At 38.5% G+C, this 19,529-nt stretch overlaps 1 protein-coding gene and 1 long non-coding RNA gene across 6 annotated transcripts in view; one reads left to right on the top strand and one right to left on the bottom strand.

Annotated features, from left to right (window-relative positions):
- The window catches only part of Entpd1 (ectonucleoside triphosphate diphosphohydrolase 1), a 105,410-nt gene that overhangs the window by 70,259 nt on the left and 15,622 nt on the right, over positions 1–19,529 (bottom strand). The gene's annotated exons all lie outside the window — the stretch shown is intronic.
- The window catches only part of LOC102011343, a 43,938-nt gene continuing 40,130 nt past the window's right edge, over positions 15,722–19,529 (top strand). For both annotated transcript variants that reach the window (XR_264370.2, XR_001231618.1), the window contains exon 1: positions 15,722–15,761. This is a non-coding gene — a long non-coding RNA (uncharacterized LOC102011343). The remainder of the gene's footprint in view (positions 15,762–19,529) is intronic.

Genomic DNA, 19,529 nt, shown 5'->3' with positions numbered 1-19,529 from the left:
TCCCACTTCCAACAGTCTACCTTTGTTCTGCCGTAGCAGCAACCAAAATAAGATTACAGAGTAGACTGGACATAAGAAATACACTTTGGATACCACTGCCTCCCATCACACCCACATGGGACCCTCCAGTTGCAGGAAAACAAGCTCAGGCCTCCCACTGTTTCTGGATAATGGCAAGTTGTACAATTATTTAATTATATATTACAAGCTAATAATAATAGAAATAAAGTGCACAGTAAATGTAATGCATTTGAATCATCCCCAAACCATTCTCCACTCTGGTCCATAAAAAAACTGTCTTCCACGAAACCAATCCTTGATGCCAAAAAAGGTTGGGGACCGCTGCACTTGCCTGTAGACTTAAGTATATTAGTTCCTGAAAGCTGTTCCTCCACTGTGATGAAGAATGCCACCTCTAAAATAAGCTAACTCCTCACTCCTCAATTTCATACACATCAAGCTAGCTTGCCATCTCAATTTTTCTACAAGTAAAAAAATGAGGTCATTGTTAGGAAATGAGTATTACACTGTATATACCCATCTTTTGCATGTTTGCTTTCACAGATTCTCATGCGTTTTATTCTACAGGGTAAAACAGATTGTCCCTATAAACCTGGGCTCCCTGTAGGATGTGTATGCAACATGGAGATCACAAGAACTATGTGGCCAACATGATGCGTGTACTCCTTGCTTACACCCAGGTTTCCTGCTTTCTTATTCACTCAGGGTCACTTAACATACCTAAGTCCACAGGCAAGTGCAGTGGCCCCAAGAAGTACAGCCCAACAAGTAACGCCAGCTTGGGAGGACCAACTGTCAAAAATGATTCCCGTGCTTTCTGTCCTTTGGAATTCAACCCTGTTCTGGATGGATGAAAAAGTGTCTTCACTTTAGAAAATTTCAACATACCATATGCAGGGAAACACATATCACAGTACTACAAAATGACTGCCAAAATAGTTAGAATTCTTTACAGAGATTCCTGAAAACTTGAAGACTCTGGGGAACACAAGAGTTGAAGAGGAAAATTTTACTCCAACTTCTGGGAAAAGTCTTTGTTATCTAGAATTGGACAGATATTGTCTTGCTATCTAGGAATGACGTAAGCAGACCCATCCTTAGAGAGGACATAGCCAGCAAAGACAATACATAGATATTAAAGAAAACATTGGGTCCACCCTGCCCTTTTCTTTCAGGATTGGGTGGGGCAAGGCCACATCCTCTCAGAGCTTTATCAAATGCTTGTTTATTCTACTTTTCTCACCTTCAATTCCTTTCAACATCTCCAGTGAGTAGATTCCCACCACACCAGTTCTTATGTCTTGAGTTCTTCTGACTTGTTTTTCTTTTCTCCTCACCATTTATAAACTCCCAAACCCTACCTCCTTAGGGCCCGTTTACTCCAGGACCTACTACATCTGGCTTCTGCTCCAGTATTCCAAAGCTGCTTATATAAACACCACCAACAATCTCCTAGTGCTAAATTGAATGGACACATGTCAGCACTTACATTTCCTTAGAATTTGACACTATCATGATGTCTTAGTTATTTTCTTATCACGGAGACACAATACTAGACACCCACAATTAAAGAGAGGTTTATTTTTGCTCACAGTTTATAGAGGTTTTAGTACATAGTTCTCTGGCTCCAAGGCAAATCAGCATGGCAGAGGAGAAAATGCTCATGGCATAGTGGTAGGAAGCAGAGAAAGGGAGATCAAGGGAGGAGGATGCAGTATAGATCCTTCCAGGCCACATCCCCCAGTGACCCACCTCCTTCAACCAGGCTTTACCTCCCAACATCACACGTAGCTATAAACTTGTCAGTGGACTAATTCACTGATGAGTATCATACCCCCATAATCCAGTCACCTCACAAAAATCCCACCCATGCTTACATGAGGCTTTGGGGGGATACAGAGATATAAACAATAACTCTTGGCTTCCATAGCACTAGACTCTTCTAGTAACCCTCCTACTTCTCTGACCTTTATTTTGCTGGTTCTTTCGCTCATATCCTTTAAATATAAATGTTGTAAATCATTCCATCTTGAAACCTTGGCTTATCTGATTTTATATACGTATACCTAAATGCATGTTGATGACTCTCCAGTTTCCATGGGAATAAACTTCCTAACTTCTATCATGACAATTTAGAGATCTTTCTGGACACAATTCCCTGATCTTTATTTGTAGCCCAGAAACTTTCCCTTGAGCTCTAGATTCACGATGTTAGTCACTTAATGGATATGCCTGCTGCAATGTTCTATAACCAAACTCATCATGTTTAAAATTTAACTCCTCCCCATTAATTCTCTTCTTAATCTATCCAGTAGTGGTCACCACCTTCTATCCCTCCATCTGTCTAGATTCTCTCTTCTCTCTACAAACTCTAAGTTTTTATTCTATTCTACCCACTAAGATCTCTCAACTCCAAGAATTTGTCTACTTGTTCCCTGTATTCCTATAGCAACTTCTGCAGCCGTCCTTCCACCTCTATGCCCTTCCCCTTCCAATGAACCCTCTACCTTTAAGCTAGCACTGTCATCCCCCAAATGCAGACTTCTTTATATAGCACCCTTACCAGTGTGAAGTTCTTCAAAAACTCCCATTACTCTCAAAATAAGTGCCAAACTCTTTACTACAATTTTAAACAACACCAACCATCCAACTACCACTGAATCCAGGTGTATTCAATATTTTAGGGTTAAGTGGGCCTTTTTTTCATTTCCTCATGCTTGCAAACTGTTTGTGCATCTATCTTCTGCCTTAAACACTTTTTTTGGTCTTCTTCATCTAACTCTATGAAATAAAGAAATTTAGGCTGAAGATAATCACTTTATGTGCCATTGTTGCCTCTCTCCTTTCCCTAATGATGGACTAAATACCCTCCTTTGCATCCCTCTCAGAGCAAACCTCTCATAATGTAGCAGCTGCTAACCTGTGTCCACCTTCTCCATGAGACGGAGCACCTTGAGAATATTTCACTTCCCCAGGAAAAAAATACTCTGACCTATAGCAATGTTCCATGTGTCAGCTGAATAAATGAATGGATAAGACTGGTTTGGATCTTTAGTATGCAGTGTTTTCTATTAAAAAGGAAGAGGGGTTTGTTTGACTATTTCACATGTATTTTAACTTCTCAGCTCCATGGTTCTATTTTTAGTGAGCTGCCAGGCAACCTCAGCTTTAGTCTGCCTGTTTTGTAGGAAGCAAGGGGACAGATGTTTGGACAGTAAATCCCAAATGGATCCCAGAGCTTAGTCATAAACTCCACAGGCTATTTTTTCCACTGAATTAGAAAGAATAATAAGACTCAAGTACCACATGTATAACTGAAGGAACTACATAGTTAGATGGTCACTCCTTAGGAAATGTGATTAACTCTGCATGTATGTGGGAGCCAGTTGTTCTGATTCAGGAGAGGCAGTATGATTAGGTGATGATACATCACTTTATTGTGACTGTGAGGTGGAATCTCACCCTGCCTTTTACTAGCTGTATGACCTGAGCAAATTATTTCATCTTTCCAAATCTTCCTTTTTTATATTAAAATTTCTAAAACACCACTGGCTTTGGTAAGTTGATATGAAGATATAATGTGCTCTATGTGAAAAAAGTTATTATAAAAATTCCACCAAACCCCATGGCCTGTTACTGAATATATGTGGGAAATACTCTTTATTTAGTCTATATAGTATTAGTGACTTTTCAGCCCTTTTAGCCTGGACGCCTCACAACACCTGTGCCCAAATATAATTCATGCTTCTCCCTTCCTCCACAAGCCTGTTCTCCCCCACCTTCCCATAGCTCTGCACTCATAACTCAGTGAACGTCTCCACCCCCCTTACCCTTTGCTGATATCAAGAACAGCAACAGCACACTTTATTCTTCTCTCACCCTTACTCTTCACAACCAAGCAACTTGCTTTTCAGAAAATATTCATGAGACCTTGTGCCAAGTCCTGAGATTCTACCTCCCAACGATTCAGATGTCCATGTGTTCTTATCCATCACATTGCTGCCTTCTTCATCCAACCATCACACCCTTTCACAGCAGGCTCCTAAATGCCCCCTACATTCATTCTTGCCTTGCTACAATCTGCTTTCCAACTGCAGCCACAGTGACCTTTTCAAAGTTAGTATGATCACAGACCACCCACTAGTTATTTAGAACACTATATGACTTTCCATTGCTCTTAGAATAGAGAACAACATTCCAACATTCCTAGGTATAGGTCTTGCAGGTTGTGGCCTTTCCACTTTTCCAGCTTCTCTTATCGCCACTAAATTTCCTTGTCTCTGCACCCCCTTTCACCCCTCACTTTGTCATGCTTTCCCTGTCACAGGGGCCTACCACAATTTATTTGCTCTGGCTGGAACATTTGCCTACTACCTTCTTGCTTAGGTAGTTTCTATTTGGCCTTCAAATCTCAGCTGAAAATCACTTTCTCAAAGATAGTTTAAAAACACTTTCCCCAAATGCCACATTAGCAATTGCCCTTCCCAATATTCTAAATTTCTTTCTTTACCATACTTAAGTTTGTTGTAATCAATTGCCTATATGCATAAGTCTTTTACCAAACCAATCTGTCTCAATTCTCTTGACATTAGATCGCTATAGAACTTTGTAAGAATACCAACTCTTGTGTCTGACTCAAAACAAACTAAACTAGAATCGCTGAGGGTGGAGCCTGTACTTTGGAATTTTCTAATGCATCTAACCTGCAGCAGAATGGAGAGCCACTGGTTAAGAAGACAAGAACAATGCCTGTTTCTCCATAGCTTTACCCCTAATGCCAAGCACACAGCAGTATCTGCAGAGCAGGCACTCAGTGTGGTGATTGATAGTGATTTGGACAATGATGCTGATATATTTAATATGGTTATAGTGAAAATCATTAAGTCATACACCTTATTTCCACACTTTTGGACTTTATGACCCTTCGTCATACAATGCAAAGAAAATAAAACCACACCAGCCAATCATTTTAAAACTGAAGGATTTTCTATTTTCCTGTCAATCTAAGGACTGACCAGAACACGCTAGACATAATGTTTTCACAAGTCACATCTTCAAGGTCAAACAAAATACAACATATTTAAAAATCAAACTCAAAACATACAATTCCTTTTCATGTAGGTATAAATTAGTAATTAAATACATTGGTAGTGACATCCTAATTTTGTAATCACATAAATTAGTAAGATTAGACACCTGTCATTCTGATTCTGCTTGATTTCACTCTTCTCTTTTCCTCTGCCGTAACATGAACCATCTTACCAAGCAAATGTCAACCCTGCTCCCCAGTCTGATTCAGTGTCAGGAGTCAGGTTTCTTTTGCTTGCAGCTTTCTTGTTCAGCTCTGTGTCAGAGTGCAAACCCTTCCTTCTCTTTCAGAGACCCTTCTAAAGACAGGTTCTTTAATCCAGTTCTCAAACATACATCTATATCCGAATCATCTGGAAGGTGCATTAAAACACAAGTCACTGGATCCCTCAGAATCTCTGGTTCAGTATGCCTGAGGTGAGGCCTGAGAACATGCCTTTCTAACAAGGTGCCAGACGTTGCTGCTGCTAGTCCAAGGTCCACACTTCGGGAACTACTACTTCAAGTCATAGTGCATTATAGTTACTCCTGTGGAGCGGGTAGAGGGGGAGAGAAAGAGAAAGAGGAAGTTGTAAAGCCTTTTGGGGTACAGTGGGTGAAGAGTACCCAATTTGTTCTTTATATTTTAAAGCAGAGATATGGGCCATTCTCCCATGATTATAGAAAGTTTTCTCTGCATAAATTTTGTGAACAACTTAGCACATTCCACCCATACTTCTTTCTCCAGAAAGAAATTGTGAAGGAATGTACAAGCAGCCTGTCTCTAGTTAATTCTTTACTAGGCAGTTCTCTCGGTCATTGTTAGCCTGCTTTCTGAAGTCAGCTCTCAACCACCATCCCTGAGGCCAGCCAGCAGGACGGAATCACTTTGGGAACTATTTCATACAATGGTGGTAGAGGTACTGAAACAGAGAGGGAACTGCAACAAGTTCTTCAAAGAAACTAGCTTCAAAATCACTTTAGGAGGTTTAGGAGGGAGCGATGGAGTAAAGGAATTTCAAAACATCCCAGAGAAAGCACAACCCAGATGCAGTGCCAGGCAAGCAAGCAAGGCACTGTGCTCAGCTAAACAGTGACGGCGACCATGAAATGTTGGTCTCTGCTGGTCTCCTTACACCAGTGACGCGTTCCAGATGCCTACACAACACAACTCCCTTTTACTCTGTGAGAGGACTCACTAGGCTAAGGAAAGGCTTCCTATGCTACCTCTACATAGGCGCCTGATGGGTGGGGGGCTGGGTGAGTGGGATACTCTTTGGGTGACCAAACATTAAAGTTATGCAGTATCATGCTGGTTTTAACACTGAAAGTCTCACTTCCCAATAAATTTAAGTCCCAGCCAAATCAACAGTTTTTTACCCTGTCAGGTGAACATGCCCAACTTTTTCACACTGTCTCCCCTTCACACCATTCCCACTCAGCTTCATCGCTACACTTTCTCTGGCACTTTCAGTCTCTTCTTAAACAATTCTCTTTCTCCCTGAGATTCATTTGTGTCTGACTTTACTGTCATCATCAGGCTTCCCACCATTCTTACCTTTTAAATATCCATGAATGGGACTTATCTCTTTCAAAATTGAAAGGATCCTTGCTGCTTACCAGCACTGACTGCACATGAGACTCACTGGGGGGACTTTCTCCCTTTCTATCCAGAGCAACTGTATCAGAATCTCCAAGGGTAGAGGCCAGGGACTGTTCATTTTTAACACCACTGGTGATTCTAATGTATGGACAAGGCTGTGAACCTTTGACCTAGTGCAACTCCTTCTGCTTCTACAGAATTCTTGAAAGACATGTTCTAACCTCTGCAGTAAAATCTCCCCTGATGGGATATAGTGCATTTCAGTGTAGGCCATGCTATTGCCAGACATCCATAATTGTTAGGCAGAGCCAGGGATATAGTTCAGTGGCATAAGTGCCTGCCTGGTAAGTGCAAGGTCCTGAGTTTGATTCCCAGTACCAAAAAAAAAAAAAAAAGTTAAATTCTCTCTCATAATTGTTAGGCAGCTCTTATTTCCATCCAAATTTAGTTTAATATTAACTTCCACTTGCTGATTCGGCTCTAAACTATGAAGCAGTTTAGAATATGTTTACTTCTTTTTCATTAAAAACATTTTTAAATTCTCAAATTAGCCAGTATATAATCTCACTTTCATGTCTCCTGTTCTTATAACTCCAGTTCTATTAACCATTCTTCACATTTCATAATTTCCAGTTTTGTGACCTTGACTACTCTCCAGTAAATGCCCTCTAGTATATTAATGTCCCTCTCAAAATATACTACTCAGAACTTAAGGTAATACTACAGATATAGTGGAGTTATTATATCATGTCACCTTAAAAATAAGGTATTCTTGGGTTTTTTCCAGTACCAGGAATTGAACTCATGACGTTGTGCTTGCCAGGCAGGTGCTGTGCCCCTGAGCTAAATCCCCAGCCCCTAAAAATAAGTTTTTAACAGTTTCTAATATGGCTAGTCATTTTAGATACTTATATTGAAAATGGTTATCCACTAAAACCTACAAATCTTTTCCCATTGAACTATTGCCACATCAACACTGTCAGCCAATGTTCAGCATTTAAATATCAACCTCATAGTTTCAGCTCATCTTTTCAGCCCATTGAAAACTGACAGCCTTTATGTAATACATTACAGTCTCACTAAAAGCTATGTACTATGGGCAATCTTGCTAAACATGCTAAGTTTTCATCTAATCATTGATAAAATGCATCATGTAAAACAGAAAGGACAAAATTTGGTGAATTTAAAACCATTAATATGACACAGCCATGATTCACACCACTACTTTTTTCCTCTGTATCCAACCCATATTTCACCAATTCATCTTAAAGCATATTATGAAAGACCTCTGCTATATATACCTTTCTCACACTAAAGTACTGACAAGTAAAATCTTAAGATTTTAGTATAAGTACAGTATCTTAAGATTTGTTTCAAATACTCCAATTCAAACAACAAAAGGTTTGGTGGGGGTAACAATGATAGACAAAACAAAATTCTCAGAAATAATAATTGTTGAAGATGAGTAATGGGTACAGAGAAGTTTATTGTACTACTCTATCTTTTGTTTGAAAACTTTTATAACTAAAAAACTTACATGCCTTGCTGAAATAAAATACATTTTTTTTAAGGACAAAAATGTATAGTAGATATTGGGCAATGGGGAGAAAATGTTCAAATGAGAAGCGGAACAAGAGAGGGGGAGGGAGAAAGAAAGAAGGGACAAGAAAAAAAGAACAGAAGGAAAAAATGGAAACAAAGCTTTTGTAAATAAGGAGGGGAAGAGGGGTTAAAGGGAAGGGAGGGGAGGGGAATGGGAAAAAAAGCAATATATCATGTACAGGTACAAACTCCCTATGATGAATGTTATCATTATGTATATCTAAAATGTTCCAATAAAATAACAATTTGCAAGAAAGGTTTTCAATAAAAAGGAAAGTAGGTGAAAAAATATTTTCTTTTCTAATTTTTTAAGATAGGGTCTTGCTGGTCTTGAACTTACTGTGTAGCCCAGGTTGGCCTCAAACTTGCAGCAATCCTCCTGCCTCACACTCCTGAGTGTCTGGATTACAGGCATGTCCCACCCTGTCCAGCTAAAATACACAATTTTTATAAATTTGAGAGACTGCCAGAATCAATCCTCTCATCCTTCTTCATATCTTCCAAATTTTAATTTGTCATAAGTTGATTTAGTAAATCCATGCCAGTTTGGAGTAATTAGAGCTTTCTTTCCTAAGAGATAATTTCCACATTTATTTTAATATTTTGCCAAGTGTTATACTCACACACTTTCTTGAATCTATCTTCTTGCATCTTCTTTCTGGTTTAGACTATCAATTCTGAGAATCTAAAGAGCACATTTCTATAAAGTTCTTTAAACTCATTTAGAAAAGTCAAAGGTACTCAATTTCTCGGCTATCTTAGTGATTTATTAATTATGTATGCTCATTTTTAAGGATTGAAATGTATTTTCTTAGATGAAAGCAAAATAGTTCAAACGTTCCAATTCTTTTGCATCATTCATTATCACTGTACATCTTGTTCATGTTCTTACATGAACCATAACCAAAACAATCTGTTATCTTTAGCAGTTTTTTGGCATGCCTTGTCTCTAACAGATATTTAGCCCAAGTGATGCTACTTTTAAAAGAATTCTCCTAGCTTTTAAACAATCCTCTCAGTTACCCGCATCTCCTTTCTCTATTGTTCCTATCCCTGAGGGAAAACTTTACATTTTATAAAAGTCATGGTCGCAGGTATGTTTACATTTAGCTTGTCCTTCAAGGTTCATATGTCAGGAGCTTGGTCCCCAGAGTGGTGATGTAGAAGTTACTGGAACCTTTAGTAGGGGGGCTACTGAAAAGTCCTTAGGTGATTCAGATTCCTGTCCTTGGAAGGGATTAAGGTAGTTCTTATGTGACCCTTCGGTAGTTCTCCTGAGGGGGTAGTTATCAAAGCCTAAGCCCAGCCCCACCCAGTTCTCTGGGTTAATTTGTAGGAATAGGATTGCTTGTACCACTGCCACTCCCCGCAAAGTGATGCACAAACTCTCAGGAGAATTGAGCTGATGCAGGCACCATGCCCTTGAACCTCTTAAAGCTAAATAAATTATCTCCCTTTATAAAGTTTGCCACTGGAAGTATTGCATTATAGCAATGAAAAGCTGACCAATACTATCACCACAAAAATTTTTAGAAAATAAAGAAAAGTATATATATATAAGAAAACTAAACTACCTATAAATTCTAATATACAATTTTCTTTGATCTCTCATCAAAGTCTCTTTGACAAAATAAAAGCTTTACTTTTTACTTTTCTTACTCATCATTTCTGAGGGGAAGGGAGCTGTGCACTCCTTCTTACCACAGCTGGCTGAACATGGGAAACAGAAGTTTAGACTCATGGAGGAAAGGGGAGGGAAAACCATCCCTGGAAAGTTGGGAGCAAAGGCTTCAGGCACCGATAGGAGAGCGGGAGAACAAAAGAGGTTAGGAGGTGGAACAGAAGCTTAGAAATGAAGCCCTAATATAAACACATTTACTTTACCAGCAGCCAGTTTTAGCAAACTCCCATCCTCCCTCCTTCCCACCTCCTTAGATAACAAGAGCAGCACCAGAGAACACTAGGCCAAGAAAAAATATCACCCTCTTCATCATTTACCTGTTTGCTGAGTACAAGACACTTCACATACATTCTTCATGCAATCCTCACAACATGCTAAATATCATTAGACTAAAAACTTGAGGAACAGGGGTCAGAAAATGTAATAATGTGCTCATGGTCACATAGATGGTAAGTACAGAAGAAGAATTTGAACCTAAATCTGTCTGATTCTGGGAATTCTGTCTCTTACTTTTTTGGAGAAACTGACACTCATTTAACTCTCCTCCCTTCCATGCCCTTCGCTTATCCACCCACCTACTTCTCACAGCCAAGTGCGGCCAGTTTCCTCTCATAAAAGTTATCACAGGTGGTTTCTGCCCTAGAAGTTGCTACGTTGGTTTTGTAGCCAACCTTGTTCCTGTGACCTTTGTTCTTGGCAAAGATAGTATGCTCCAGCAAGGGCTGCTTGAGTCAAAGTTGACTATGAACCGGGTTTGCATTACTTCATTTAAAGCTTTAAACTAAATATCAACCCCATTTGACAGGTAAAAAAACGGATACTCAGAAAAGTTATCTGCCTGAGGTTATATATCCAGTAAGAAGCAGAACAGTTTGGAAGGTAGGTTGGTCTGAATACCTGAACATTGCTCTACCTCTGTTTTTTTTTTTTTTTTTTTGAGATCAATAGAGTTGGCTTGGAGAAAGGATCTCCTTGAATGTCAGTTGTATTGTAACAACTGAAGAACAGCCACTACAAGAGGAGATGCAGACAGAACGGAGGCAGAGTAGAGCCAAATTTTGAGAATAAAAGACTGAAAAGTGGATGAATTCTGTATTAGCCAGATGTCTGGCCATTTGTGTATTATTACTCCCTCCTCAAAGTGGTTCCCACTTCATGAGTCTGATATGCAGCTTTAGGGCCCATTATTGTGTTTTCCCCATAATAAGACCTAGCCAGGAAAAAAAATATGTCAGGCTCAACCAGCCTATCCTTGCCTTACCTGCCACTATAGAGTGGCCACCAAGCAAGAGAAGAGTGAAGTATAATCTGCATGACACTGGCCATTGCCATGGTAATGACAAGCTAGGGCTGGTTCCAGTTAAGTCATTGCACTTAGCCCTTATTTTGGGGGAAAAACAGTACCTGTTTTTTCAAGCTTCATGTGGCTCTTTCAACTCCCATCATGACAGGTAACCAAGCTGTCTTTGTCACTAGTGCCTAAAGGACATGATGCATGGTCCTTTAGGCCTTCATCCCTGCAGTGTTCCCTCACACTCCCTGTGCCTCCCACCCCAGCTACCACTGTTTTGGCATGTTGGAGTAGAATGCTGTGAATGTTGGAGAGCATAGCTTTGCAGACCTAATGCTCATTTACTGCTACTACCCCAGCCTCCAGGTTTATTTCCTCCTCCAACAGTTAAGTCTCTCCTCTCCTTCTTCATTGTTTCCCAGCTCCAGAGAAAAGAGTACTGAGACCTATGGGTGCTTTCCAACATGGCCTGGATGCTCTGGGTGTATCTCAAAAATATCTGAGGCAACAGTATGCAAAGACAGTATGCAACTAAAAAAGCGTATTGCTGGCGGCCTCCAGAATGCCACTGCCTCAGTCTGCCAAAGAACTGGGAAACAAAGCCAGAATTTTTCTCCAGGACTTCACATGCCGCAGTTAGACCATTCTCTACACAAGATAGAGGTCACTGAAGATGGCTGCCAGAGCTGCTGGAAATGCTGGCAGAAAGCCACATAGCACAATTTTAGTGACTGTATATTCTAAGGAACTTTTATTAGTGAGGAGAAGGGGTGCTGCATCATTTAATGCCATACATGACAGGCTATTCCAAAAGAGATCCAGGAGTACAAGAAGCTGGACTTCCTGGCTTCAGGGTCTTTGGATCTTCAATATTTACCCTGTATTACAGACAACTGGGCAAACAGTCAAATTGCTACCTGGATTTTTCCTACAATTAAAAAAAAAAGATAAATAAAAAAGGATTTGTTATAAAAGCATTCAACTGCATTCTTCCCTCAGAGTGGAGATATTTTTTTAGATATAAAAATCAGCCTCAGACAAAAATAAATGAAATTGATTAGGAAACTATATTTTGTAAAGATCATCTGCTTCTTCCACCCTGTTTTCCAGCTGTCCTCCTATTCCATTATTTGCTCACAGAATTGTCCATCTCTGAATCTGTTCCTTATTTCCATAATCAGTAATATCTAGAAGCTTAGTCCCTAAGGCAACTACAAATATTTGTTATTCTTTCTGGCATGTGACTTGTCTAAAAATAAATTTGAATATTTTTCCTATCATCAAAATGCTAGAAAGAATATACATGGATATTGTGTTTTCTGCATAACTATGAAAAAGACATTCTAAGGCTAGTTAGCTAATATTTCTAGGAATATTGTCAAAATTCTAAAAGAGAAGATAATGTAAAATCTGTATAGGGGCTGGGGATTTAGCTCAGCGGCACAGCGCCTGCCTGGCAAGGGCAAGGTTGTGAGTTTGATTCCCGGTACAGGAAAAAAAAAACAAAACAACAAAAAAAATCTGTATATAGATTATTCTGTCTTTAATTTGGAATAAGCAAAGGTGAGCATAGTAAAAGCGGACTAGAAGAAGCTGATACACACATGTTCACATATACCCAAACAAGAAAAGTTTGTTAGCTGTTTTAGAAGGCAGTAGCAAAGAAGAGTATGTCTGCTTTGAAGTCTAATCAAGATTTAGCCTCAAATCCTTTAGAATGTCCCCTTGATGGACAAGGATGTCCCAGGGACCTTCACTTGAAACTTGCAGTACTTAAACCAGGCATGGCGGCACATGCCTACAATCTGAGCACTTGGGAGGCTGAGGCAGGAGGGCCACTGTGAGTTCGAGGCCAGCCTTGGTTACAAAGTGAGTTCAAGGCCAGCATGAACTGCATAGTGAGAGCCTGGTCTCAAATCTCCCCCCAAAAAAGAGAAGAAAAAGAAAAAAAAGAAAAAGAAAAAGAAATTGGCAGTATCTAAAACCAATTCCCAAATAAGATTAACTCTCTAGTCTCATGTAACTCTAGCATTTATGACTTGTCATGGATGATATTTCCATTTACGGGTCTAGCACTGTATCAATATTGTGAATTAGAGAACATGCAAGTTAAATTAGGTAGATTAAATGAAAGTATGATCATAAAAACAATAACATTCCTACAACTACAGTTTAAGAGTCTCAACAACAGTTTACAAAGTACATTTATGTCCATTGTTTTTTTTGATTCTCAAAGAAACCCCCTAAGGACACAGAGGATACAGACAGACAGACAGGCAGACACAGACACACACAGACACACACACACACACACACAAGTGCACATTCCTATACATCCCAGTTTTACAGATGTGGGAAAACTAAGGTTAAGGAATAAGAGAGCTTGCTCAGCCTACGTGTGGCTGAGCATTAAATTCTACCAAAGCTTCTACTTCAGGCTCCACTCCTTTTATTCTAGACATTTTCTTTCTATGTCTTCACTCCTCTATCACTGCTATGGCCCAAGAATCCCGATGGCAGTGAGTTGTAATTCAGAGGGCCAGAAGTTGAAAAGCAGCCTTAGAGCTTCTAGAGAAACAATTAAGAAATAGGGAAAAGATTGGAAAAATGGTTAGGGGAGGGACAATCAAACGGGAAGAACTGAGATGAGCTAATGCACAATGGCTGAGAGCGCTAAGACAAGAGGGAAAATTTCTTCTGCCCTCACATCCTCCCCTTTTGTGACCACCTTTCCCACAACACACAGCTTCCCCCACATGGCTTCCTAACTCTTCCCCCACATGGCTTCCTAACTCCTGGATTGGGTTGTTTTGGCCAGGTTCATGTGATAGTCTTTTTACATATTTTGACTAAACTGACTGATTACTGTCCTTTTTGACCCTCAGAAGAAAGTTTCCAATATTTTCTTAGAACTACCATATTAGCAGCAGTCACATTTGTTTTCACTACTTCTATTGACACATCTCTTATACGACATAGTCTCTGGATCTTTACTTATTTGGGGCATACCCATCAAATTTGTTGATATCTTACTTTAAAAGAGAAACAAAAGAAAACAAGTTTCCCATAAAGTCGGGTTCAATTCTTTACTCAATAAATCACCCAAAATAAATATGCATTGAATTATGAAGGAATGGTTGGGTAATGGAAATAATCTATATGAAGCAAAAATAGCTGTAGGAATAACAAGATGATGAAAATCAATCACTTAGCAGAGGACATGGAACAACGTTGATCCTTACACTGTTGATCATTCACTGTACCTGCAGTACTACCTTCAGTTCAGAGTAGTACATTGAGAATGAGATTTAAAAATCCACAGAAAAGGAATCTTACTTACAAAACTTCTATCAGTGATTTGTCCAGTTTGCCCCTATCATCTTTGCCCTACTCTAGTGAGGACATAAGTTTGTCTCCTCAGGATCAGTCCTATTCAATGGCTGGATGTATTGTGTACTTCTTAACTCTAGTAGGAAAACATCTAAAAACCCACTCTTGCTTCCATGGGGTCACGTATCCTGGAATTCAATCTCCCTTTGAAAAAATCTGGGCAAACTTTTTTGGCTAAATACATTCCAAAGTGTGTAACAGTCTGTTTAACTAACATTCTATCTGGTTACCTAGGTCCTGGTTCTTATTCCATTTCCACCCTAGAACTAGAGCCTGACCTTGAATATTGACCAAACTGATAGGGGTTGGCTCCTTCCACTGGTTTTGATCAGTCTTTTTATACAAGGTTTGAAATCAATTTCTGGTATCTCTTTGGTGCTCACTGAATAAGACTTCCCTGTCCAATGACTTGAACACAGACCAAAAATGTACTCCCCAAATACCCCTGGAGCTGGATCCTATACTTCCAAGCAAAGCTTTTGAATATACACATGGACTAGATCAAATATGGGCTTGTTTCTCACACTTGGACACAATGATCTGAATTTCCCAGGGAAACTGTTCTTTCTCTCGTTTGCAAAGAGCTTCAGGCAAGCGATTTCATGTCTAAAGATGTTCCTTTTAGAACACTGACAATGAAAAAGGAAAAGAATTACCAAGAGTAGGCATAACTAACTCATAAAGCAAAACAACGTTTGGATTTAGTGTAGGACAAATAGCTCTAATGATTTTAACAGACCTTGAGGCTGTATTATAATTTCATTTGTGTACTTATTCACATGTGCATTCTTGCACCCTGTAATGGTTGATACATTGTAACAACTTGAGAAGTTTAGAAATTTAACTAAGTGACTCAGCAGGGAGCCAGAGACCTCACTTTTTAAACATCCTCATCTTGTGCAAGAGAAGGACAGGGAAATTGTGTGAATGCTACACCCACCATAGGGAGTGGTAACCTGTGTAGAATACAAGGGAGGAAAACAGGCTTGCTCTTCCTCCTTTTGCTTTTGTTGCTTTACTGTCTTCTGCTGCCCTGAACTGTTGCCCCTGTGCCGTGTCACCCTGCCTTGGAGCCAGCTGATTATAGACTGAAACCTCCACAAACTGTGAGCTATAAACCTTTCCCTCTTTAATTTGGGTGTTGGGTATTTTGTCTCAGCAAGGAAAGAAAAGTAACCAAGACATACACCCCCTTTGAATATTTGATTTCCTCAAATGTACTTGGTACTAGATATAAAAATATAAATAAGATCTAGTCTACTCATATTTCTAGGGCCACATATTTATTAATAGTTAAAGAGCCACAAAAATTAATGCTCAAAATGTCAGTGTTATCGCTTCCATTTTTTACTAATAGGGACTCAACCCAGACTGAACCTAGGTAGGCACTGTACTACTTAGCCACATCTCCAGCCCTTTTTATTTTATTTAGAACAGAGTCTCACTAAATTGCTCAGGCTGGCCTTGCACTTGTGATCCTCTAGCTTCAGCTTCCCAAGTAGCTAAGATTACAGTTATATGCCACTACACCTTGCTAATGTTCATTGTCTTATCAAATAAAAGTTTAATTTGGTACATTCTGTTAAAGAAAGAAATATGCAATACTCTTCAGTAGGGCAATACTATATAAATAAAATAACTGCAATACTATATAAAGTAATTCCACCCAACAAAATCAACTATAACCAGCATAAAATGTAAGATGAGATCTTCATTTCCCTGGGGTACAGCAGTAATACCTTGAGTTTGGCATTTTTAGGTCTGCATCATACCTTTAGCTATCCTAGGTATATGACACTAGCCTCAGCTCCTCACCTCCAGAATGGAAATACTAATAATTATAATTTTGGGCCAGGGATATAGCTCAGTGGCACAGTGCCTGCCTGGCAAGGTCTGAGTTCAATTCTCAGTACCAAAAAAAAAAAAAAATTAGCATGATAAAGGTTGAATGAAATAATAGGTATGAAGTGTTCACATGGCGCCTAGAAGGCCTCTATTTATGTTTTATGTTCCTTCTCAAATATTACGTGGTATTTTTTACTTATGTACTTTACTTTAACAAGATTTTTCTATTTTTTCTTCAACTTGGGGACCTTGGCACCTTCATTTGGGGTTAATATCTAAGGTCAAATGCAACTGGCCTTAAAAAAAGAGACCTTAAGAAGTAAAAGCAATAATTAACAAAGATAACATGCACATAACCCTAATTTTAAAAAGTAAGTAAAAGTAAGCATAGAAATTATAATTTGTGAAAAACCTATCAAAACTATGAAAGAAGTTTTAGCACATGAAACTTTCCAGGTTGAAACTAAACCAGATACAAAATGCATTAATAAAATGACACTATCTCATCCAACACTATCTTTTAAAATATATTTATATTCTGTATTAAATTATGGATACACACTTAAAACAAGAATGTGACAGGAGGAGACGGTCCAAAATTTTCCAAAAATGTCAGCCAAGCACATTTTGGCAAAAGTAAGCTCTAAGTACCTCTTTGGGCTGGATAATGGCAGATATGGAGTTATGACAACATCATTTCAAATATCCAGGGTACTAGCTCCTATGGAAGGAGACTTACATATGGGAAATATCTCTATAGTCCAAAGGGAAGACTAGTACTAATGACAGAAGGGAGACGAAGGGAAAGAGAAAACATTTTATTTCAACTTGAAAAAAAGAGGTTTCATCTACTTGAACAAAGATGGAGATGTCTAATATAGTGAGAGAAGAGGGGATAGAACTTAGAAGAGATTTTCAGAATTCAGTAGAGAATCCAACTAGATCAAGAAGCTGGACTATGAATTGGCTAATTTATGCTCAACTGTTTAGACGTCGATGGTAAAAAAAGTAAAACAATGATACACTGTTTAGGATCCATTAACTATAAAATAATAACAACAATAATAATATCAACCTAATAGAAGTAGGTGAAGATTAAATAGATAGTATGTGAAAAAGCCTTCAGCCTTGAAGACAGAAATCAAAACAAAGCAAAACACATACTTAAAAACTAAAGAAACAAAAAAGAAAATGTCAATTACTATCCCTGGAGATGATAAAACAGGCATGTGCAAGACCAAAAGAGTATATTTTTGTTTAAAGAATTCATCAAAAGATAAAAACAAGCTTTTAGAAGTTTAACAACAAAAATTTAAAAATTTTAACAAAAAATTGGAAGATAAAGTTGAAGAAATACCCCACAAATTAGAATCAAATGTCAAAGAGTAGGACAACAAATAAAACAAAATTTTTTTAAAAATTTACTACAGGAGAAACATCTGATGAGTAAGTCTCCCAGAAAGATGTTGATTTGTATTATTTTGTCTTGAGACCCTGTATCACTTTGAATGTTCTTGCTTTGATTTGTTTATATTTGTGATACTGGTATGCTGCTACTGTTCTATTTTTTTGTTTGTTTCTCATTTACTACTCACTTTAAAATAAAAATTTAAAAAGTCTCCCAGAAAGATAAATCAGAGAATATTTTAGGAAGGAAATCATCAAAGAAATCATATGAGAAAATTTTCCAGAACTGAAAGTTCTGAATTTTTGAATGGGAGGGGAAGGGCCAAGTGCCCACACAGTGAATAGAAATAAACACACACCGCAATGAATAAATTTTGTACATAAATTTGTAGTACATAAGGGACTAAGAAAGTGTACTAAATCCTTCCTGGAAACAGAGGGTAGGATGGAAGCAACATCTGACAAAAATGCTTGGGAATAAGAATAGTATCAAAGTTCAAAATTTTAAAAGATACAAAGGCCACAACATTTTTCCTCTACTCTACCTTCTCTCAGGAAGTTACTGAAGGATGTATTCCACCCAAATGAGGTTGTGAACCTAAAAAGAGGAAGAGATGTAGTACAATCTGACAGTCAACATAGGAGAGAGGCCATGAGAAGCCCATGATGACAGAAGGGCAACCACCATGACTAGAATGTGATGAAAGGTTCAGAAGGGAGGTTTAAAAAAAGAACAGACAAGAAGAGGAAAAATAATAAAAGGAATAAAAATACCTGTAGATAGTTAGGTACTATGGAAATTAAGTTAAATTTGGATAAACTAGGTTTGGAAAAAAGAATTTGTGATATAAGCAAATTTACACAGATAAAGAAATGAGGACTCGTTAATGGTAATAAAAATAAAAAGCCACATGGAAAGGAAATCTAAAATGCAAAATCCACTGACCTAGACATGTTAATATGTACCGGGAATACTGATTGGACCCATAATTGTGCTATCACTATATAAGGAAAGTTTGTGTAGATAGCAACCATGGGAGAATAAAAAGGGAGCCCAGGATTCAACTATCACAACAGGAAAGCAAGATATCTAAATTAGCAGTATAAGCATAAATACCAGAAGAAATTTTTAAAAGGTTAAAAGTAGCTATCCCAGACAATAGGACACATGCATGGAGAGAAAAGAGTGGTGGAACAGGTGATTGCAGTTCTTTGTTATAAGTTATGAAACTTTAAGTTATCTATATGCATTGCCTTGATAAAAATTAATATTGATTTTTAACAAGAAAAAAAATCCCACAATTCCATCAAATTCTAGGAGTCATTCCTTGGGTAATTGCCAAGGTCTGTTCTGCCTTGAAAGTCTTACTTGTTTCCTTATGTCCTCTACTGGAGCTGTGGTTCTGTGCCAGGAAATTTTGTTACAACGCAGACAAAGAAAAATTGTGATAGATCTCATTATGTTGATGCTCTAAAAGTTTAATAGCTTTCAGTTTTTTGGTCCTAGGGATATGTCTCAGTGGTAAAGTGTTGGCCTTACCCATGGAAGGCCCTGAGTTTGACCCCTAGCGTCTCCCTCTCTCTCTCTCTCTCTCTCTCTCTCTCTCTCTCTCTCTCTCTCT

Source organism: Chinchilla lanigera, unplaced genomic scaffold (genome assembly GCF_000276665.1).
Source record: "Chinchilla lanigera isolate Chin_1 unplaced genomic scaffold, ChiLan1.0 scaffold00106, whole genome shotgun sequence".
Classification (NCBI taxonomy): Eukaryota; Metazoa; Chordata; class Mammalia; order Rodentia; family Chinchillidae; genus Chinchilla; species Chinchilla lanigera.
Note: the sequence above shows the minus strand (reverse complement) of the source record. Positions and strands in the feature narration are given on the sequence as shown.